General features: G+C 37.4%; 1 long non-coding RNA gene across 1 annotated transcript in view; it reads right to left on the reverse strand.

Moving 5' to 3' along the window:
- Window positions 1-1606: 1606 nt before the first annotated feature.
- The window catches only part of LOC306804463, a 44264-nt gene continuing 25038 nt past the window's right edge, over window positions 1607-20832 (reverse strand). The window contains exons 2-3 of the long non-coding RNA XR_013774884.1: window positions 4320-4410; window positions 1607-1930 (exon numbers count right to left, since the gene is read on the reverse strand). This is a non-coding gene — a long non-coding RNA (uncharacterized lncRNA). The remainder of the gene's footprint in view (window positions 1931-4319; window positions 4411-20832) is intronic.

Here is a 20832-nt window from a genome sequence, read left to right on the forward strand (position 1 = left end):
GAGGGCAGCATTTAATTTTCCTTAGTAACAATAAACAACAATGGACAGCATTTTCTACTCACAGAACACAGTCTGGACTTTCAGTATGGAATAAAACCCTCCACAGCTCTTAGCACTCCACCTTCCTCAGCCTTGGTACCAAAAATCTCATATCCCACCCAGGAGGGTGACAGTGTCCTCCAGACCCAGCTCTCGGGAGAACACAGGTGAACCAGGGTGAGCAAATTGGTCTAAGCTGTGGCTGCCAGTTAAGCCTAAATTAATCCTCTCCATGGATCAGCATCTTGCAAATAAATTAATGGGCACACTACCTGGGAGACAGTATACAGTCTTTTCCTACCTCATTAAAGAATTCCTCCCTTAAGCACAATATTAGTCATTCTGAAATCTGTGAGTCCTTCCCTTTCAAATTTTCAAAGGGAGTTTTGAACTCAGTCTATGAAGGATTAATACAAGGTTTGAAGTCCAACCAGGGTTTCTTAGGTCTGTGGTAAGAACAGCAGCACAGAACAATCACTGTTACTTTTGATTTAAATGCCTCATTTACTCCTTCTACATGAAAAGCTATTAAATAAAATTATACTTAACTAATGACTTAACACTAAAGGAATCCTCCTTTTGCACAGAGATAGACTTGATGATGTTGTTGTACATGGCCCCCCAAAGCAACCATTTTCTACAACTGGATTTATGTCAGTACAGTCAATTTATCAGGAAGTACACACAATGAAATAAAAACACACTATCACAAATTTAAAAAAGGAAAACATTCACAGTTTCCACTGCTCTAAAATTTTTTTATAAAGTCAGAGCGCATTAACTGCAGGTGAAGTAAAATTTGAAATTCAATTCCTATGGTTTTAATTGCTGGTAGAAACGTGTATTAAATATAGATGGAATAAAGAAAAACCATATCATCATTATGTGGAAACAGAGTAATAGGTGCACTGCAATGGAAACTTCTACTGTGGTATTCATATCTGTATTTTTCACATGTGTATCCATGCACCACTTTACATAGCTCACATTCCACAGAAGCAACAGGATGTTTTTCTCACAGATTACATCCAAACTTCTTTCCTCACTACAACAGCCTTGCACATAACTGAAAACAGTTACACTGCTTTCCCCCATGATTTTCTTCTAAAGATTATCTAAACTGCAGTTCTTTCAATCACCATATTCTGGGTTGTCCTTCCTTGGCCAAACAACCAATAAACCTAAATCCTTCTTGAAGGAAAATCATTGTATTTTTACATGGGATCACCTCATGCATTTTTTGCACTCTTTATATAGCCTAGTAAGGTACTTACCTTTCTCTCAGCAGCATCACACTCTTGACTCACATTCTGCCTGGAGAAGAAGGGGAGTTCTGCTCCTTCACTGATGCATGGGGTACTGGGTTTGGAGACTGGAAGCTCTGTCCATGGAACTGTAATAGGAGAGGTGAAACTACAAATCAGCTAAACTTTTTCAGATTTGGGGGGAAAAAAGAAATCTGGTGGGAAATTTACTGTCATACAAATTTCTATTTATGCAAATACAAATTTTCAGAAAGAACACAAATAGAAAAAGGTGCCCTCAAGGTGGTACCAGTTGTCAGAGGGAATTATATGATTTATAGGAGCTCTCATAGCTGGGGCAGGTGGCACAAAGATATTTATAGCCACCTCCCCAGCAGAACAGGTGTGCTTTGTGAGTAAAGTTAATTTCACACAGTTTCATTAGGCAAATTTTCACAGAAAGGGTCATGATTCATCAGATCATTTTTCCTATGATTATATGCATTTAAATCCTTTGCTGAATCAGGTTGCTGCAGTCAATGGTAACTCTGTCATTGTCCTCAATGAGAAAGATTTTCACATAATTTCGTCCAAGATCTGTAGAAACATTGTCTCAATGCACAGGCACATCTGTTCAAAGTCTGGTCCTGAAAGAATGAGCATTTTGCATTTTGATTATAGCAATTTATTCATCATGTGCAATGACCAAATTAAATGTTAGGTACAGGATTAGGTATTTAATCTGAAAATACTCCTATAGATTTTTTTCAACTTCTTTGTTATGTGAAAACAATGGAGTAACCAACTTTTCCCCTACATTTTCCCACCACCTCACTCAGCAGAACAATCTTAAATCAGTCCTGACACTTTATTAATCTCTGTGTTCAGAGAACTGATAGTATAAAGAACAGCTCAATATATGTCTCTTTGAAATTATTCTCATTTCTGACAGGCTGCATAAGACACAAACTGGAAAACTTGCACAAATGAGCTACTGGACTCATCTATCTCACAAAAAAAATAAATTCAGGTATTTTACACAGAGATCTGAGATCTAAGGCTTTACCACCATTATAGCGTTACAAGAGAATTCACGAAATGAAAAAGCTGAGCTGGCTGACACAAGGCTCCTCCAAGTTTATCCCAACACTGGATCCACCCATTCCAAACCCATGGGCTGTGTAAGAATTGCTCACCCAGCCCTGATGTGTGAAGCAGCTTCTCATGGTGAGACTGCACCCACAGGCTCCTTACCTTTGGATATGGAGCTTCCCTGCTGCTCTCAGGGCCCTCCCTGATGTTTATTTATGCACCTTTTTTTGCTCACCTTCTTTCAGACAGACTGTGCTTCACATTTAACCTCTCAAAATAGGGTGCATAAAGTCTACTATAGAATTTTCTTCTTGAGAGTACAGACAAGAAGAACCTATGAACATGATCATGCCAGCCTCAGTTTAATCAAGCCTGATGTGAGGCACCTTCATCTCTTCTCAGATATATTCCTCACTTAGAAGATTTTTTTTTTTTTTTTTTTTAGGCAGATGTGTCTTTGCCATTATTTAAGATTGCATCCTTTTTTCTCAACCAGGAACAAATAAATGAAATAGTTCAGCAAGCCATGGAGAGAGAATCAGCACATAAGGATTGTCAGATATAGTGAAAGTTGGGGCTACACTCTGGCATTAATGTCACAACAAATGGCACAGTTTTACAGCTCAGAGTAGAGGTGGCACATGGTTCCATTTGCAGCTCCAATACAAACATATTCCACCAACAGTCTGACATTTGACAAGTCAAGTGTATGACTTGGGATCCAAATCAAGTTTATGGCTACAAATTATCAAATACAAAACTTAAGAGTCCCTTCAGTTGTTCAGTTAATACAGACTACAATTATTTCTTTGTGAATATAAATTTTGCTAAAATAGTGTACGTCAAAAGGATTTAGGAAGGAGTTAAATAATTTTCTTATCTAAAACAAAAGAGAGAAGTGATAGTAGTCACACAGGTAATGGAAGAGCCACAAAAAAAAAACAAACCAAAAAACTGTCTCCCTCCCTCTCTATATATTACATATTCAAAGATTTTGGTAGCTCAGAAACTTCCTAAAATACACTTTAGATTTTTAAACTCAATAATTCCCCTGACGTACAGATACATTTGAGACTACTTCTGAAGATGCTTTCAGTTTTCCTGAGAAATCAAACTTCTAAAGATGAGAGGTCGGAGCCAGTTCACAAGATATATTTCTGCAATATATAACATTTGGACAGGGATACAGCTAAGGTGGAAAAAGTCTGAGTCATTTTAAAGAAATAAATGACTATCAAATGCATAAAACAAGCTAGAACCTAACCAATGGCTGCAGAAGTAATGTTCCCAGAGCATTTGTTCAGTAGCATGTTTCCTTTATCCAAATAAAGGCATGAAACCAAATTGCCAACTATTTTTAGTATTGTTTAGTTTTTCCATATTTATATACAGCAAGTGCAACAAAACTGGTAAAACTTGAAGCTTCTAAAATTCTTCTTTTATTGCAAACCATATTTGACATACACGTGTCCTCACTGATATTTCAGTGCTTAATCACACCTGCATGAGCAGGTTGTTGCTCTTAGACTGATGACAGGTTTTCTACATGGAGCACACATTCCAGGTGGATGTGGCACATGACAGTCTTTTGTGCTTCCAGGCAAGGATGGCCAAAGAGTTTTTTCACCTCACAGTAAGAGTGGACAGAGATTTCATCCCAAGCCTTTAGCTATTGCCACCAAAAGGCAGTTTTTGCAAGTGAAAAATTTCTCTTGTCTATTGAAACCCTATTTCTCACTCACTCTGCAAATGAAGCCAGGCTCTGATGTGTGCCACTGTTACCTACAGCAGACACTCAGGGCATTCCTGGGCAATGACACCTTCAAGGATATTATATTTAACAACACAGTGCCAGGACTGGCTGCTAGCCTGAAAAATCCCCTCACAGTGTTAAGGACAACATCATTTCCTCTGTTTCCGTAAAAGTTTTTTAAAACAACTTACACTGCAAATCAGCCAAAGGTTTATGGATAGTCTATCCTTGTAGCTTGCTACAGGAAAAGGAGGACAGTACTCTGGTCTCAGTGAAAATGGACTGAATTATTCAATTTCATCAAAGTTATAATAGGTTTAAACCACCAAAGCTGTATTGGAGTGGGATGTTTATTCAAACCATTTGTATGTTTCTTCAGGAACAGATGAAATTATGTACCTTTGTGTGTGCGCTCAGTTAAGGTGGTGTGCTGGTTTCAGGTGCTCGGGGATTCCCCTCAGGGAAGGCTCCATGAGGCTGGGGAGGGGGAGGGACTCTCCCGTCTCTGGGAGCTTCCCCTGTGAGCTGCTGGCACCAATCAGAGAGCTGATTCGGTGATTGACAGCTCGGGAAACCAATGAAAAGCTATTTACCCTCAGCCCTGACCCAGATCAGCTCTCCATGTGCCAGAAGAGGCCTGCAGCTTACCGCGTGGTTTCTTCATGATCTGGATACAATTTTAATTCTTTTAATGCCTGGATAAGATACTTGATCTCCTGAGCTCCCCTACATGAGAAGGAATAAAGCATGGAGTCCACGGAAGTCGGCAGAATGAAGTTCCTGATGGGAAGAGATTGGAAAGATTCAACTGATGAGTAGCTGAAAATCTTTTTTGTGGGGCTATGAGAGGATTATGACCTCACTAAAATTTCTTTAAACTGTCAAATACACTTGGGGAGGATGGGTGCTTGAGATGAAGTTTTTGGGGTTTTTTTTTGCCTCGGGAAATTGAGCTCTCTGTTTTGGGACTGGAATATGAACAGAGACATTTGATAGAGAAGATGAAGAGGATTTTGTTTTTCAGCAGCCTGCCTTTAAAAGTAGTACCCCATGTGTTCATCATAATCGGCTCTGCAAAGACTGTGGGAATGAGAGGAAAATTCATTGTTCTGTAGGTTCTGGGTAGATGCAGACTGTGAAGGTGAAGACACCCCCTAAGCCATAACTAAAAAAGGAACTTTTCTCTCTTAAGTGAACTGATTTTTTGGGTAGATAACTGACTGAAGTGTTCTCTGTATGTTGTTGGTAAGAAATGTGGAATGAAGGGAGGAGGGAATAATCTAGGAATCTTATTCTGAATAATTTTTGTGTTATTAATAAATTAATTCTTGTACCTTTTTAAGTTGTGAGCCTGCCTTGTCTCTACAAGAAATTAAATATATTAAAATTGGCAAGCCCAAATCACACCATGACACATGGGAAAACTGGATGCAGCTCTGTAGAAATGTAAGTCTTCAGTTACACAGAACAACCATGCATACCAAGCCTTGACATGTCCCAGCACAACAGTTTTTAACACCTTCAAAGGGGGCTGAACACCATTAAAGTATGAAAAAACCCAAACAACTGGACTCAGATACTGCACATCAACACTTTTTTTTTTTGTCAAATACAGAAGACATGTAAATAAAGGATACTCTCACAGCACAGCTTGATTTTTTCATCTCTCCTTACTGGTTTTGACTTCACACCATTCATGCCTTGACCTTCTCCCTGATTTGCCTGCTCTATGGAGTATTTATTTTATACAAATGTGCAGGTAGTCTGTCAATTCTCAGAGATTATCCTATTGACTGGAATTGCTTGGGCAGTGGGAAATTTCAGCAGTGAACCATCCCCAAGGTAACTTTGTTGGTGGTGTTTTCATTGTATGCAGGCAGGTGTCTAATATTTTGGATTCTGTTCCATCAGCAAGGCACTATCACTAGAGCATTTAATATTTCATACACAACTTCGATTTTTAAATAGGAAAAAAAGTGCATTCACACACTAATATTTGACTTTGTGGTCTTGCTTAGTCTCCTTGCCTCCTTCCCCAAAAATTAAAAAAAAAAAAAAAACCAAACAAAAAACCAAAAACCCAAACTACCAAAGGAAGAGAAAAGAGGATACACAATTACAAATATGAAGGATTTGTGGCTGGACAAAAGAAAGGCTTGTCCACCCACTTGACTCACTGTGTGCACATTGAATCCAACAAGAGATTCCCAGCAGCTGCCCCAGCCTATTCACAAGCTTGGGAGTTTCATTTAGGGTTTGGCTTAAATAATAACGTGACCTCCTTCACTAAAAATCATCTTGTGACAGACCCTGTCTTTCTCCCAGCTTCAGAAACCAAACTTGAGCTGCAATTCCCCACAGAGTGCCTTGTGTGGGAGTGACAGGGAATTCCAGTGTGTCCCTGCAGCCCTGGGCTGGTGGAAGCCTTGACATCCACCCTTATTTTCCCTCTGCAGTTCCTCCAGGGTTAATATTCCACCTGACCTGCTGAGTGACTGACAGCTGCCACATCTGTTTGTTTTGGTGAACATTCTTGCTGTGTATTTACACAAACCCACTGAATTCATCTGGCCTCCACCCTGTTTGCCAGAAATCATGGCTCAGGTGCAGAAACATCTCTGATGTCTTCAAACAGCCATGAAAGGAATTAACTGAACCTCTCTATTACAACTTTCTAATGCCAGAGCCCTTCCTTACAGTTTGGTCATTAAGTGGTCCCACTTATGCCCTACCTGACTTCCAGCTTTTGATTTAAGAACTTTTGAACTAGAAGCCTGACCACCCCTTGCAAGTTTTTAATACTCTATTTCCTGTCTCCATTTGACCTGTTGTGATTTATGGCCTTTCTAGTTCTCATTTGGACAAGCTTTGTGCTTTTTAAAAGAAATTTTTTAAGCCTTCCCCTATGATAGCCTCCTTGCAGTCATGCTCCCAGGAGCTGGGGCCCTTTGATGGCTTTCTTTAGTTTGGTTCGCCTTGTTTTCTTTCTCCTATAAATGTGGTGGTTTACCTGGGCTTTTAATAAAACACTTTCTAAAACTGGAGATAATTTTATAGATCTTGCTTTTCACACAATTAGTACAATTATTCTACTAACTACCTTTTTTAAAAAAATAGCTATAGATACAGTTCTGCTTCTCTACATTAAGTATTTGTCTACTGGATTCATTCAGTTTGCTACATAAAATCAGTGCAACATAAAACAATTAGAATTAGGAACACTTATATGGATGGGTCTTTAATTCACCTTGAAGCAGACCTTGTGTATCACTTAAGACAAAATTCAGAATGGCTTTTTTCTTCCCCAATATTCTAACACTACAGTCCAAAAATTTTCTTTCTATAACTCATTTAGGTGAAATATTAACTGTTCACATCTGAACAGACCTGGGGTATTAACAGGTTTTTACCCCTCCATGCTGATTTCCTTGGAGTGTTTATCTAGAACATCCCATCACACTTGCCAAGGCTTATTCAAGATTAATCATTGTCTCTGCCTTTTTGCAACAGCATGGCACTTTTTACTCACATTTTTCATCACATGCCAAAACCCACAAGCTGAGTATCTTTTTATGATTATTTTATCATCTTAAAAACACTAAAAGAAATGACATGCACTACCTATAAGTGAATATCATTAGCATTTACTTTCAAGTATGCCACTGACTGAAAAAGCAACGTTATCATCCTCTCACTTTTTTTCTTCCAGACTCTTCATACTTTGTAACTATTAGAACTTAAAAATAAACTTAGAGCTCTGCATGCTTACCAGTACTGCTAGTACTTGAGCTGCTTTCACCATCACTCTTCCTGAATTTTGTATTTCAATCATCATTATACAGGCTTTGTTGATTCAATATTGTCTTTTATGCACTGTGTTCGTAAAGCCTTATTAAAGCTTAATGAAGACACGGAATCTGATAATATTTGCATGTAAAATAAAGCTGCAGTCTAAGCAATACAAAGTATCTATAATCATCAAAACAAATCACTCAGCACAAGAGACAATAAAAAGAGAATGGGAGCCAGGGAAAGAGAATTTATACAGAATCTCTTCCTAGAAATCAGCTACCAAAAGTTTACTAGACCTAGTAATTTAACATAAAGCTTTGTTTATCCAGCAGAATTATAATTTCTATAGTGGGTTTTTTTAACCCTTTAAAACCCAAAATTCCTGTAAAATCTCAAGTAGTTGTCCTAATTTTAAGACTACAACTGCAGAATAAATCAGTAAAGGATAAACTATGATGTATGTGGGCTAAGTGACAGATGAAAGAACCCTTTACTGAAATGCTACCCATAATATGGGATAACAGAAAGGAAAGAATCAGTTTCAATATATCTCAAAAAATTAAAAAAGGTAATGAAAAATCAAGATGAAGGTGCATATTCTTTGCTCTCATACTATCTGCAGAAGATCTAAAGCAATTTGAGACATAATTTATCCTAAGATCAAAGTTGTCCTAGTTTAAGTCTCTCTGCTGGCAGAAATGATTTTACATTAGCAAATTATTTTACTGTTTTTGTAGTGATTCTCAGATGTGTTTTTATGTTCTCTGATGGCAGTAGGTGATTACAGAAGACCAGGGAAATATTTTGGCTGAGTCAAAGCTAAATCAGAAGTCTGCTTCACCTTAAACAGAGGTGAAACAGCACTGGCTGTTTTTAAAAATTATAAACACAAATGATGCTTCCAGTAGCTAAGGCAGGAAAACAAAACAGACCCCAATGAACTGCCACTGAATTGAACCAATGCTGCAAAATCTTATCTACGAGTATTTATTTGAATTTTAAAGCACATTTGCTTTGACTTCAGTTTTGCACCCCTTTTGTATTTGCTTTTGGCATGTTCTAGTAAATTAATTACTAGCAGAAATGCTTGCTGAAGCTGTGGATTTTCAGCAAAGAGTACAAAATATTTACTGAAACTGCCCAATAAATTTAGAGTTGTGGTTATAGCCAGCAGAAATCTGAATTTGGAGGTTAATTTAGGCCTGTCAACAGAGAATAAAACAGCAGGTAACCCCATCTTGAAATGCCTTCTATTAAAATCAGCAAGAACCAATTCATGAGCCGTAGTGACTTAATTGCATAGCTACAATAAACAGTTTTGGATAATGAATACTTCAGATCCTGTAAATAGTCCAAAAATGCACTGCAAGGGGAAGACCTTTGTGTCACTTCAGAAGTTATTCACCAGGCTTGGCAACACATCCCTGCTTAGGGAGCTGCCCCTCTAACTTCTACCACCAATATCAGACCCTCCAGATTCCCATTTCTTTAATCTAAATTCCCACTGACCTGGCAACATGATTATTGTCAAAGCAGCTCTCTAGGAAAGGCTCAGGTTTGCAGAGAGTCAGCCTCAAACTAAAAAACTTCTTTCAAAAACCACATCACACCCCTCCTCAAATTAAAGAAATCCAGTACAAGTTTGCACAGGAACATCCATGAAATGCAAGTGAGGAAATAACCTTGGAAGATCCAGTCTGAGCAAAACAAAGCAGTAAGAGAAGAGGGCACTTGCAGCAGATCAAGCGCGAGGAATTAGATTAATCTGGATGACTTTGGGAATGAACAAATGCTAAAACAGCAGAGACTCCCTCCAGAAAAACATTCAGAGTTGTAAGGAAATGATTGGAAAATAAAAACATATTTACCTTAACTATTTATCCAGTAAAAGTGGTTAGAATTTTGAAACTTTAAAGGACATTCAGCTGAGAAGTTCATCAAACAGAGTTTTGCCATATCTCTATGCATATAACAATGAAGAAAAATCATGGAGCAAATAATGAAACTTCTTGGGACTATATGCGAAATTATTTTTTGCATTTCAGGTTACAGCACTTCAGTTTTTGGCTTCCCTTGTCTAAAGCTATTTTATGCCTCTAAATGAAAATTTATATTTTTATCAGGATGGTTACACAAGCAAGAAATTAAACTCTCTTCAACTTTGGCAAATAAGCCTCAGAGGAACTCTTCAAAATCATAGGGATTTCTGTCTACCAGAAGATTTTGACAAACAACACTTCAAACAGATATCTAAAAATGTAATAAAAATAGCTCAAAAAAACCCCCTCAACCATACTTCAGGAAGATGTCTTCCTCATTTTCATTTTTTGAATATTAAACAATGTAGCTACCAATTTCCATGAAAAAAAAATAAAGAATAGAGTTGTACTGGTGTTTAAACACATGAGAAAACCTTTAAGACTTACCATTGTGAGTCCATTTTTTTTGAGGAATAAAGTGTACTCTACTGAAAGCACAGTAAGGGAGGGAGCCAAGACTGGGTGCAAAGGTTACAGGTAGATAGGGGAAGTTTTAAAAGTCTTGAGTAATCTATGGCTAGATATAGCCAATAAGGTTATGTTCTATTTGCTTCTAATTTCTTCTTTTTTAGGAGTATCTCACCAGTGAAGAAATGAGGTGGGATTGGATGTCAAAAGAACCCAGAGATGTTGGTAGTGACTACAAGCTTTTCTTTAATTACCAGCTACCCAGGTAATATAATAGAAGTACTTGATAATAGGAGTTAAACTGCTGTTGTTGTTCTGTTTGGACTGGAATTCTTTTCCAGAATACCTTGTGTTTGAAATGAATGGCCCAATTATACAAGATTTAAGAAGCAGGGCTCCATCAATTTTACTTAAGTGACAATATTAGAAATATAGGAAAGAAACCTACTGGTCATTATTAAGAAGAGCAAAAATACAGCTGTATCCACACAGTTTTAAATATTTCCTTTTCTGTTTCATAGAGTTGGTTGGTCCTGCAATAAATTAATCAACTTCGCAGTACTTGAAAGTAGTTATACCCTTGGCATGAATATTTTCATTTTTTTACTAATATGAAGTAAAATATTCCCCAAAAATAGGTCTATTAACCATCACTCAAGGCCATTTTGAGGTTTAATTTTAATTATTACTCTGATAAACACTTCAAAATCTTGTTTTAATTCTCCATATCAAATTTTGTTTTAATACCCCATATAAAAATTTCTGTGGAAGCTTTATTGAATATGTTAAAGATTTCACTCCCTATAATATTGTTGGTGAATATACCATCAGACAGTAGAAATAATACCTGGCTCAACAATTTACAGGTAATCTACAAACAAAACTATAAGAGGAGGGGATTTGGTAGAATATCCTGTTCACCTTCATCTAATTTCCCATCTCAAAGTAAACATAACTGGATAAACATACACAATGCTTTAGTAAACAGTTCTGCTCAAGCAGTTGTATTTTGCTTTCAGAACTCTCAAAGCTCTATCATGAAAATAATAATAAAAAAACCCCACAGCAACACCATAAGAAAAAGATGTAAAGGAGAACCTGCAATTTTTGAATAAAAAACTGAAGGAATGGCTTGTTGTCTAAACATACATAACACTAAAAACTGCTGTGGACATTTCAAGCTGAATGTACACTCGATTCTTTACAACTGCAAAAGAGATCTCTGTCAGCATCCTAGGTCTTGTAAACAAGATGGCACAATCAGTCATAGAAAATAGTTATAAAGCCTAAGGTTTGGGAAAAAAAAAGGGACTTGGTCTTCCGTTTTTGCAAAACAGTAAAACCAAGTTTAAAGTATGAAAGTAAAGTTGTGACAACAAACGAAATCAGAATGCTGAATCATATAAAATCAATGTAGGAATTACAGTATGAAGACACACAACCCCAACACACTGAATATTTAAAGTGAACATCCTCAAGTATTGACATATTTCTTTAAAATTGCTAACCTGACAAGCATTTTCTTTGAAACATATGGAAAACTGTGCTTGCTTTTTTCCTGCTAAAATTAAAGTGCCTGCTCCAATAGGGGAGCACAAAGACTCACTGTGGAAAGCACACATAGAAAGAGTGACTGGGCAAGATATTAAAAGACATGAAGTATATTAATTATCCCCTGGAGCAAGCCTTGCTATGAGATGCAGTCACACACACACATAGAAGGAAAATGGGTAAAAACATAGAGAAGCTGAAATATATTTCAGCTATTACTTACAGAAAAGAATCAACATGTCTTGAAATTGGTCAGGACATCAGGGGCTGAAGGACACCCAAGTGTAGGCTTGACTTAGCAGAGCTGGAGATGCCACTAATTAGTATCAAGAGCCCTTCCCTATGACAGTGGCACATCTTGGGTACAGTTTCTCTTAGATGGGTGCAGAATTTCCCTTCCAGAGTTTCTCTGGTTCCATTTAATCCTCATCATCTAATTTTAAAAAATTCATTGAGGACATGGGAGCAGGCTTGTAGCATACAGTAATGTTTGGCCAAGAGGTTGTTTCCTTGAAGAGAGATAAATGTCTTTTTCATCAACAGGGAAAGAAAATCATTCTTAGATGGGAATAATATTGTCAAAGAAAAAGACAAAGCTAATTGCTACACCAATTATTGTCCATTATGCTCAGTGTTAAGGATGTCCAAGAGATTCAAGCTGCAGGAATTCTTCAGTACAAAGCAAACAAAAAATCCCCAAACCAACAAACAACAATAATTGAAGTTTTTTTTTTTTTTTTAAAAAAAAAAAAAAAAAAAAAAAAGGGGGGGGGGCAAAAAACCCTACCCAACCAATGAAAAATTGCTCAGATAAATATGTCTAGAAATAATAATTAAAAAACCCCTCTACTTCTATTAACTTTAAAAAATCATTTCTGCAACCCAAACACATAGATGAAAAATTACTACATATACAAAAGCTGATTATTGCTAACCACAATCAGAAAATTCTTAGTCTGCACTCTGGCATATGCATGTGCAAATATTTATTAACTAAAAACCCACAGTCAATGTGCAAAAAATGTGGCAGGATATTGGGTGAGGTGCATATTTCCTTTAGAATATATTTCCATGCAGACAGACATTATGATTGAAGCTTCAGCTATGCAAGACATAGGAAAAAAACTACTCCAAATAAACCATCATTTTAAATTTTTTTATTCCATTTTTAATAGTTAATAACCAACACAGGTCACAGGTACCTTCCCAAATCTACCTTGATTTTCCTGAGTGTAGTCTTTTTTGCTTTTTTAGTAATATCTCTCTCTTCAAAGCTATTCACATTATCAGACTCTCAAATTTCTTTTCCTCACAGACTTTCTAGAATCTTAAGAACAATACTTTAAAATTTAAAACAATACTGACATTTTTGTATTTCCTTCTGCCTCTTAGCTGATAATGCCCCTCATCCAACAGCACTTCAAACCAAATAACCCCAACAGGGAGCAATGCTCTGCACTTGCTGAAGCTCCTAATGTGAATAATAATTCTCATTTTAGTGATATTAGTCATCACAATCAGAGCACATCTTTTTTCCTTATGGTTAGATACACAGATTCACAAAAAGTTATATCTCATGATGGAGGACAAGAGATATCAGAGACAAGTGTACCAGCTTAGACATTTCACCTATGAGATTACACCTCTATTGTGAATACAAATGAAAACTACCAACAAGTAGTAAGGAAATTAAAATACCCCATCAGGAGAAAGAAATTATGGAAAATTCTGGGTTTTTTTCAACTTAAAAAACAAGGATCTTCACATTGTCTGACCATGTGGTCACCATAGCTATCTAAGCCACATCAATATCAGAGTGAGACACTTATCCAAAGCTGATTCAAAATACAGAAATTACAGCATACTTATTTTCTCCTCACAGTTTAGTCTGACTGTTGAAGTGCTGCTTATGCACAGAATAAGTTATTGGTGCTCTAAATTAAACTGCAGGTTCTCCCTCTCTTCACTGACTGCATACAGGACATAAAGACACTAAGGTTCTCTGCTATTCAATTTCTTTTGGCCACAGCATGGGTAAAATATTCAGCTACTAAAGAAAAGTCTTTCCAATGATTCATTTTTCATTTGCTTTAATAGGAACATATACATAAAAATAATAATAAAAAAGGGCAACCAAATAAAATACTACAAAGATGATGCAATTATCACCTTGGGAATAGAAGGAAGGAGCCAGACACAACAGATGTGAGCTGCATCAGTTAGTGTCTAGCTGCCAGGCTCCTGGATACTGAAATGGTGAAAGAAGCCTAAAAGAATATGACTGGAAAGGTAATGGAAAGGAGACAAAAAACCTTTGATTGATGGTTAGCTGCAGCACTAAAGTTAGACTTCAGAAAGGATGAAGAATATTTAATTCTTCATTAAAGTGGTGCTGAAAGAATGGTGTCAAACTCAATTCACAGTTAGTATTTTAGCTAATTACAGTCACACATTTCAAATTACTACAACTGTGGGGGAAAAAAATTGAAATTAAATTTGTGTAGGGAAGCATAGCAGTTAAACAGTGATTATCAAGGAAAATTATGTGGCTTCTGGGAAGTACTGAAAGCACTGATCCCAAATAACTTGCCATTGATGGGTAAAGGACTATGCACATTTTATAGCTCTGTGGAGCATTTGTGTTCAGTGAGAAGAGGAGCATCCCTGAGCATTGAACAGTAAAGCCCACACATGCTGCTCCACACACAGAGTGGAACCACAGAGCCTCGAGCCTGCTCTGCACAGACTTGGCTTTTAGGCAAAACTATTCAGAGTGACTCTTACAACCTCAGCTGAGACAAGTGAAATCTCCTATTGCTATCCTGCTGGCAGGGGCTGTGTCTGCACAGGCAGGAGGAGCGGAGTGTGGAAAAAAGCACTCAGTGCTGAGTCAATTCTGACACAATGTGCATTTCTAGAGATGTCACTTGAACTTCTCTACTCCAAGGATGATCACTGGGGTCAGATGCACGAGGCAGACTCGTTGGAGCAGCCTTCCTAATTTGAGCCTATCTGCATTTAAGTCCAGTCAGAAGTGAATCTGCCAGCTGCCTCCTCTCTGCAAAGGGCCACAGGGTGTAGAAGATGTGCATCAAATGAAACTCAAACATTCAGCCCAGCAGGTACCTGATGAGCTCCAAACACCAACAGCTATTCAGCACAGGACTAGAAGAGCTATAAAAGATGAAATCAAGACAAATAAGAACTGAACTACAGCAGTGTTTCTGGATGGAAAGCTGTTTGTGCACATCTCATCCACTATGTTTGAAGCAATGCTATGCAACGTGCCAGAAAGACAGAGCCTGTGGCAAACAATGTCGACATGATTAGCAGCTTTAAAAAAAAAACACAAAAAAACCAAAAAATATGAAACTTCCCTTAGTGAATGATTTCTGGGGTAGAAAGCAGACATTTTTTCAGCTGCACTGTTTAATTGCAGAACCAATCCAATGGCAAAGGTTTTCAAGGGAAAATATAATTAGAACTGATTCAAAAGGCAAATAACTTCTGTTTCACTCCCACCAAGCAGGCAATGGCTTTAAAGCTATATTTAGGCTTAAATAAAGCCATTTCCCAATCTGAATTTTATAGTGAAAAAAACACCAGGGTTTAAGTTAGGGAATAACATGTTCTTGAAGATAAGCTAGGAATCTGATTGACACTAACAAGCTCCTGCTAAATGATGTTCAATTGTCCCATCACAGTGGACAGTTCCATTCTTCAAGTTCTTTCCTGACTTCCATCTTTGCCAAATCTCTAATAAATTTGTGAGAAGAGAGACACAACCTTCCCATCAAGCCAATGGCATCTGTGAGTTTTTCAACTCCCTTTATTTTTTCAGCAAGACTGTACTAATAATCATATTTTACTGTCAAAAATCTAATTTTGTTCGACAAAACAGCTGCCATATGTTCTGCCCCAATGTTTGATATCTTTATCAATGATCTGGACAAAGGAATCATTGAGCACTTGATGCTGCATCTTGAGTGCTGTGCCCAGCTCTGGGCCCTTCACTTGACAAAGACATTGCTGGAGAGAGCAATGAGAAAAGCAACAGAGCTGGTGAAAGGTCTGGAGTGCAAATCTGATGAGGAGGAAGAAATAGTGTCACCTGGAGCTATTTAAAAGATGTGTAGATGTGGTACTCAAACATGGTTTAGTGGTGGACTTGGCAGTGTCAACTTAATGGATGAACTTGAGAATCACAAATATCTTTTCCAAGCTAAATGATTCCATGTTTGTGTGAACATCAAGTAAGCAGTGGAGCCAAAAGTCTCCCACAGGTGAAACAACAAGGCTGTAATTACTGTCAGCCACAATTTGAAGGTTGTGCTCAGATTTCCAAGCTGAAGTGATGACAATCACTGACTACTTAGAATCAAGTCTTTCTGAACATGTACAGTCTCACAGAATAACTGAAGTTACTTACTTCAGAACATTAATCCTAATTCTTCCTACTCAGGTATTCAAGAAAACACCTGGGCATTTGAATACCCTCAAGAATATATTGATAAAAGGAGTATATTGATACAAATGAGAGGTTCTTGATGGCCAAAACAAATTATTCAACACACCAAAATAAATATTAGCTCTTTTACTACCTTTCATTTTTACTCGCATCCTAATGCTGATAAATGATACAGCATGACCTTTTTCAGTAGATAACACAATAGTCATGGTTTTTAAGCAACACTTACTGGGAAAAGTGAGTCCTTCAGGAGAACATATGTTTTCATTTTTTTCAGTAAAGTACAGGAGCAGAAACACGTTTGTTCTGTTTGTTTGTTATTTTGGTTGGGTTTTTATTTGGTATCTTTAGTTTTGGTTTGTTTTTTTTTATTTCCCCTTTAATTCAAATATCACTGATTAATTCTTGGCAGACAGTGCAAGCACATTTCTAGTGACATTCTGAATTACTTAAGTGAAAATTTCAAACATCCATAATTCAGAAACCTCAATTCCCTAGACATCCATTTCAACATGAAAATATTTACCCAATGTTATTGTTAAAATAACTTTCAAACTTCATGATTAATCTATTTTTTCTCTAAAGATTGCATAAAAGCCACTTATTTTAAAATGAACTTTGTAATGAGGAGAATACAGAATGCAGAACAAATGTAAGCTCATGGAAGGTCTTTTGAGGTTATTCTAAATCTTTAGCAACCTGGAAGTTCTTAATTCAAGATAAATGTACTAGTTTTAGAAAAAAAAAAATTCTACAGTTGCTCTATACATAATCTATAAGGTCCCCTGGCACCTTGTAACTTATAACTGGACTGAGCAAATTAAGTTTGACCACCACTGAGCAAATATGTGCAGCTTTTAATTAGGTAGCATGGGGGTGATGGCTACAGACCTTGTGGACAGAGCACAGTTATTGTGCCACTTTTAGGGTATTGAACAGAGATGTGAAACACCTCACCACTAGAAAAGGCATTTTATCCTAAAGGTTTCAATAGTGTTTAAAGGACTTCAGAGTGGAAGTAAATAATCATCTGAAAGAGAAGAACCAGTGGACTCATCAAAATGCAAATAACAAATGAGAGCAAAGTAGAAAATAAGGCAGTTCTGTTTCCACATTTCCTGAAACTGTACCAGATGGCCCAGTGCTTGCCTTTCATTAACTAGTGTGCTGGGATAAAGCTGTGTTAATTAAATCACTAAACTACCTCTAATTCTCTGTTATTTACTAATTCAACAAATTTAATTTTTTTTTTGTTTCGTTCAATACAGCAAATTCTAATTAAGTCTTGTAAAGTTGAAAGGATCAATAATTAAATAAAATAGATGAATAATGATAGGTGATTGTCTGTTAGAGCATTAGGCATAAAACACAAGTTCAAGGCACAAATCAGCTCACATGGAAGGAATATTTTGCACTAAAGAGACCCCATGGAACAAAATATTGAAGGAAGAACTTTGCAGTATAGTTGCTGGAGCATTACAAGTGCTGCCAGCACTCAAAAAGATGCAGGCTGCTTGCACTGAGCTGTGCAGCTTTTCCCTGAGATAACCTTAGATCAGGACAGGCTTGCCAGAACCTGGCTTTGGGGCCAGCAAGGTGCAGAGCTCCAGAGCAGGCAGGGGGGAATGCCCAGCCCTGCAAGGTGCACAGAGCACATCTGCTCCCTGCTCAGGCTCCTTTCAACCTCAGCATCCAAGCCTTGTCTGAAAAGCAGCTCCAGTGCCCAGCTACACCTTCCTCCCATGTGATTTTTTTTGGGAAAAAGTCATTTGAGTGCACCAGAACAAGCCACCAGCTGTCCCCAATAACTTGTAGCAGGACTGACAATTCCAGAATTTATTTAAATGTTTCCCTCTATTTTGCCCTCCTCTTATAACAAGCAGTCCTGGGAGATTTGTTAGTAGCTGTTCCTATACCCAACAACAGCCAGTCAAGAAGTTCTTTCTTTCTCAAGATGCTGAAATTTGAGAGTCAGGAGAAAATAAAACAAATCTGTTTTCCAAGCAAAGACTCAAGTTTCTGGGTTCCTGCTGAGGAGGTGCAGCAGCACTAGGACAACACAGTCCAAGCCCAGCATCCCAAAAACCCTGCAGCCTATGGAGTGAGGAGCAGGACTGCTCCTATTCCAAGCACTACTCATGTTACTTAAAGAATAACACAGCATAGCTCAGGGTCCATGTCTGTCCAACTTACCCAAATTCTTCAAACAAACCTTCTTGCAGCTAGATGCCAGCCTATTTTGTATAGCAAACCAATTTAGAAAATATTTGTAAAATGACAAAAAAATACTGGACTTTTTTAAATTCCATACCTTTTGGAAATAAGATAACTGTGCAGAAAACTGACACTTCAAAACAAACAAAACAAACCCACAGAATGCAAACAATGATAATGATTATAAGTGACACTCAGTTTTTGCATTCCAACTCCATCCATAGCCACTACCCTTGCCTTATTTTACTACACAAGGGGAAACATACTGCTATTAAAATGTCTTTTAGACTGTCTGATACATGAAACCACCTATACAGGAGAATCTTCTGTCAGGAGACAGAAAATATTATCAAGCAAGGAATCCTGCATACACACCTATTTTCCTAAAGACAGGACTGTATTGGATACTGTTGAGTGAACAGTGGAAATAGCACCCAGGGTTAATTCCCAACATTCCTCTAGAGAAGAAAAATAATCAGCAGCACAGAGAATAGATAACTACTTCCTTTGCTAACAGCTGTGGCACTAATACTCTTAGAGGGTTGGCAAACAACCCTCCATCAAATATTCATGCCAAATGCTCATCTGTGGGCATGACAGGTGTAACTAACCTGTCCAGCTTTTAATTCTCCCCATATTTGCATTTATGATTCTCAATTACATAGTTTCTTGAAACACCCCCCTGTGAATTAAGCCAGTGCCAAAGAAATGGAAGATATTTTTGTTCTCTTGCACTGCAGTTGCAAATTATTATATGATTCCTAAGAAAATGTGAGATTATAGAGGTATTTTGCTCATTAAGAAGAGCCCCAGTAACAAAATAAAAGCCCCAGATGTAGAGTATACACATACAGGCCACAGAAACACCATTTTTCACAACTCACAGAGCTACCTCAATGTTACTTTTTGGCCGCATCCTGTGCTGGTAAAAACATTGCCAAGCATCCATTCTCAGAGTTGATGCATAAATCTCTTTTTAACACACAGATATTTTCAGAATTATTAAGAGGTAAACACACTCTGAAGTAGGAACCCTAAAAGCTTTTACACTGGATTTAACTGAGATAAATAAAAGTTGTAGCCAATTTCAGTTATATTGTGCTTATTAGGTTTGGGTGAGGTTTTTTATCCATATTTACCTAATTAGGAATAAAGTCTTCATCAAAATTTTGTTTGATTGGGGCCTTTTTATTAATTCCTTTTCAGAAAGGATTGTTCAGCAGATGCATACAAGCAAAGCAAGTTGAGTGGTCAAAGTCCATTCAAGCTAGCTCTTGCTGTAAGAGAACACAGCTGATGCAGCAGCTGATGTACAGACAGCACACAGATGTGCAGACATATACACAGAAGCAGAAAATCTTAACTGAAGTCTGCATCCAACTCAGAGCACCCAAAGCAAGGGCAGTTTTAACAATTTAGATGTGCTGCTTTTCCATCAGCCAACTCACAAGGACCAGGCAAGGCTGATTCTGCTGCTTTCTCACAGGTGATTTTTGTTCAGTTTCCTGTGGAAAATGACAAGCCTGGATGGGTTTCATGAAGAAATCATTAAAGGAGGTGAAAGATACATAATTATCCTTTCTTCTAATTGCTTATGATGCTCAAGCCAAACTTCACCTCTTATCAAAGGAGCTTAGGAGGTTCACAGTCTTCAAGGGATTTATGCTCTACTGAATATCAAATAGCAAGCCTAAAATTTTCTTCACCTGTTCCAGGGCCACAGCAGCCAAGTTTAAAAAGGCTCAAAACTTATTTTCAAAACAGAGTTTTCTTTGTAGGTTGTTGGTGAGGTTTTTTGGGTTTTTTTTTCCCCACCTGCTTATCATTGAGATTTTCTTTGTGCAAGAAAAAAGGAGTATATTTGATGTGTTTCTTTCTTACTACTGTTCTGGAATTGAGAATATCAAGAAACTAAGTCTGAGTTACTGGAGAATATTTTCTAAAAGTTTAGTCTGGGAGAAAAAGAATTCATTTTTGCACAAAAAAAATAGGACACGTGAAAAACACTTCAGAAGACAGCAACAGGCATTTGGAAAAGCGCTTTACATTTCTTGTAGAAGATATGTGGAAGAGGAGAGTGAAAAAGTAAATAAATGTTGCTGTTATTGACATGCCCTGATAGAAGGAAAAACAAGCCAAAGATACAATTAAATCAATCAAAAAATAATTCAATTATTGAGGAAATAATAGTACTGAACTGGCATAGTATGCACTCAAAATGTCAGATTACAA

This window comes from Erithacus rubecula (genome assembly GCF_903797595.1).
Source record: "Erithacus rubecula genome assembly, chromosome: 8".
Taxonomy (NCBI): Eukaryota; Metazoa; Chordata; class Aves; order Passeriformes; family Muscicapidae; genus Erithacus; species Erithacus rubecula.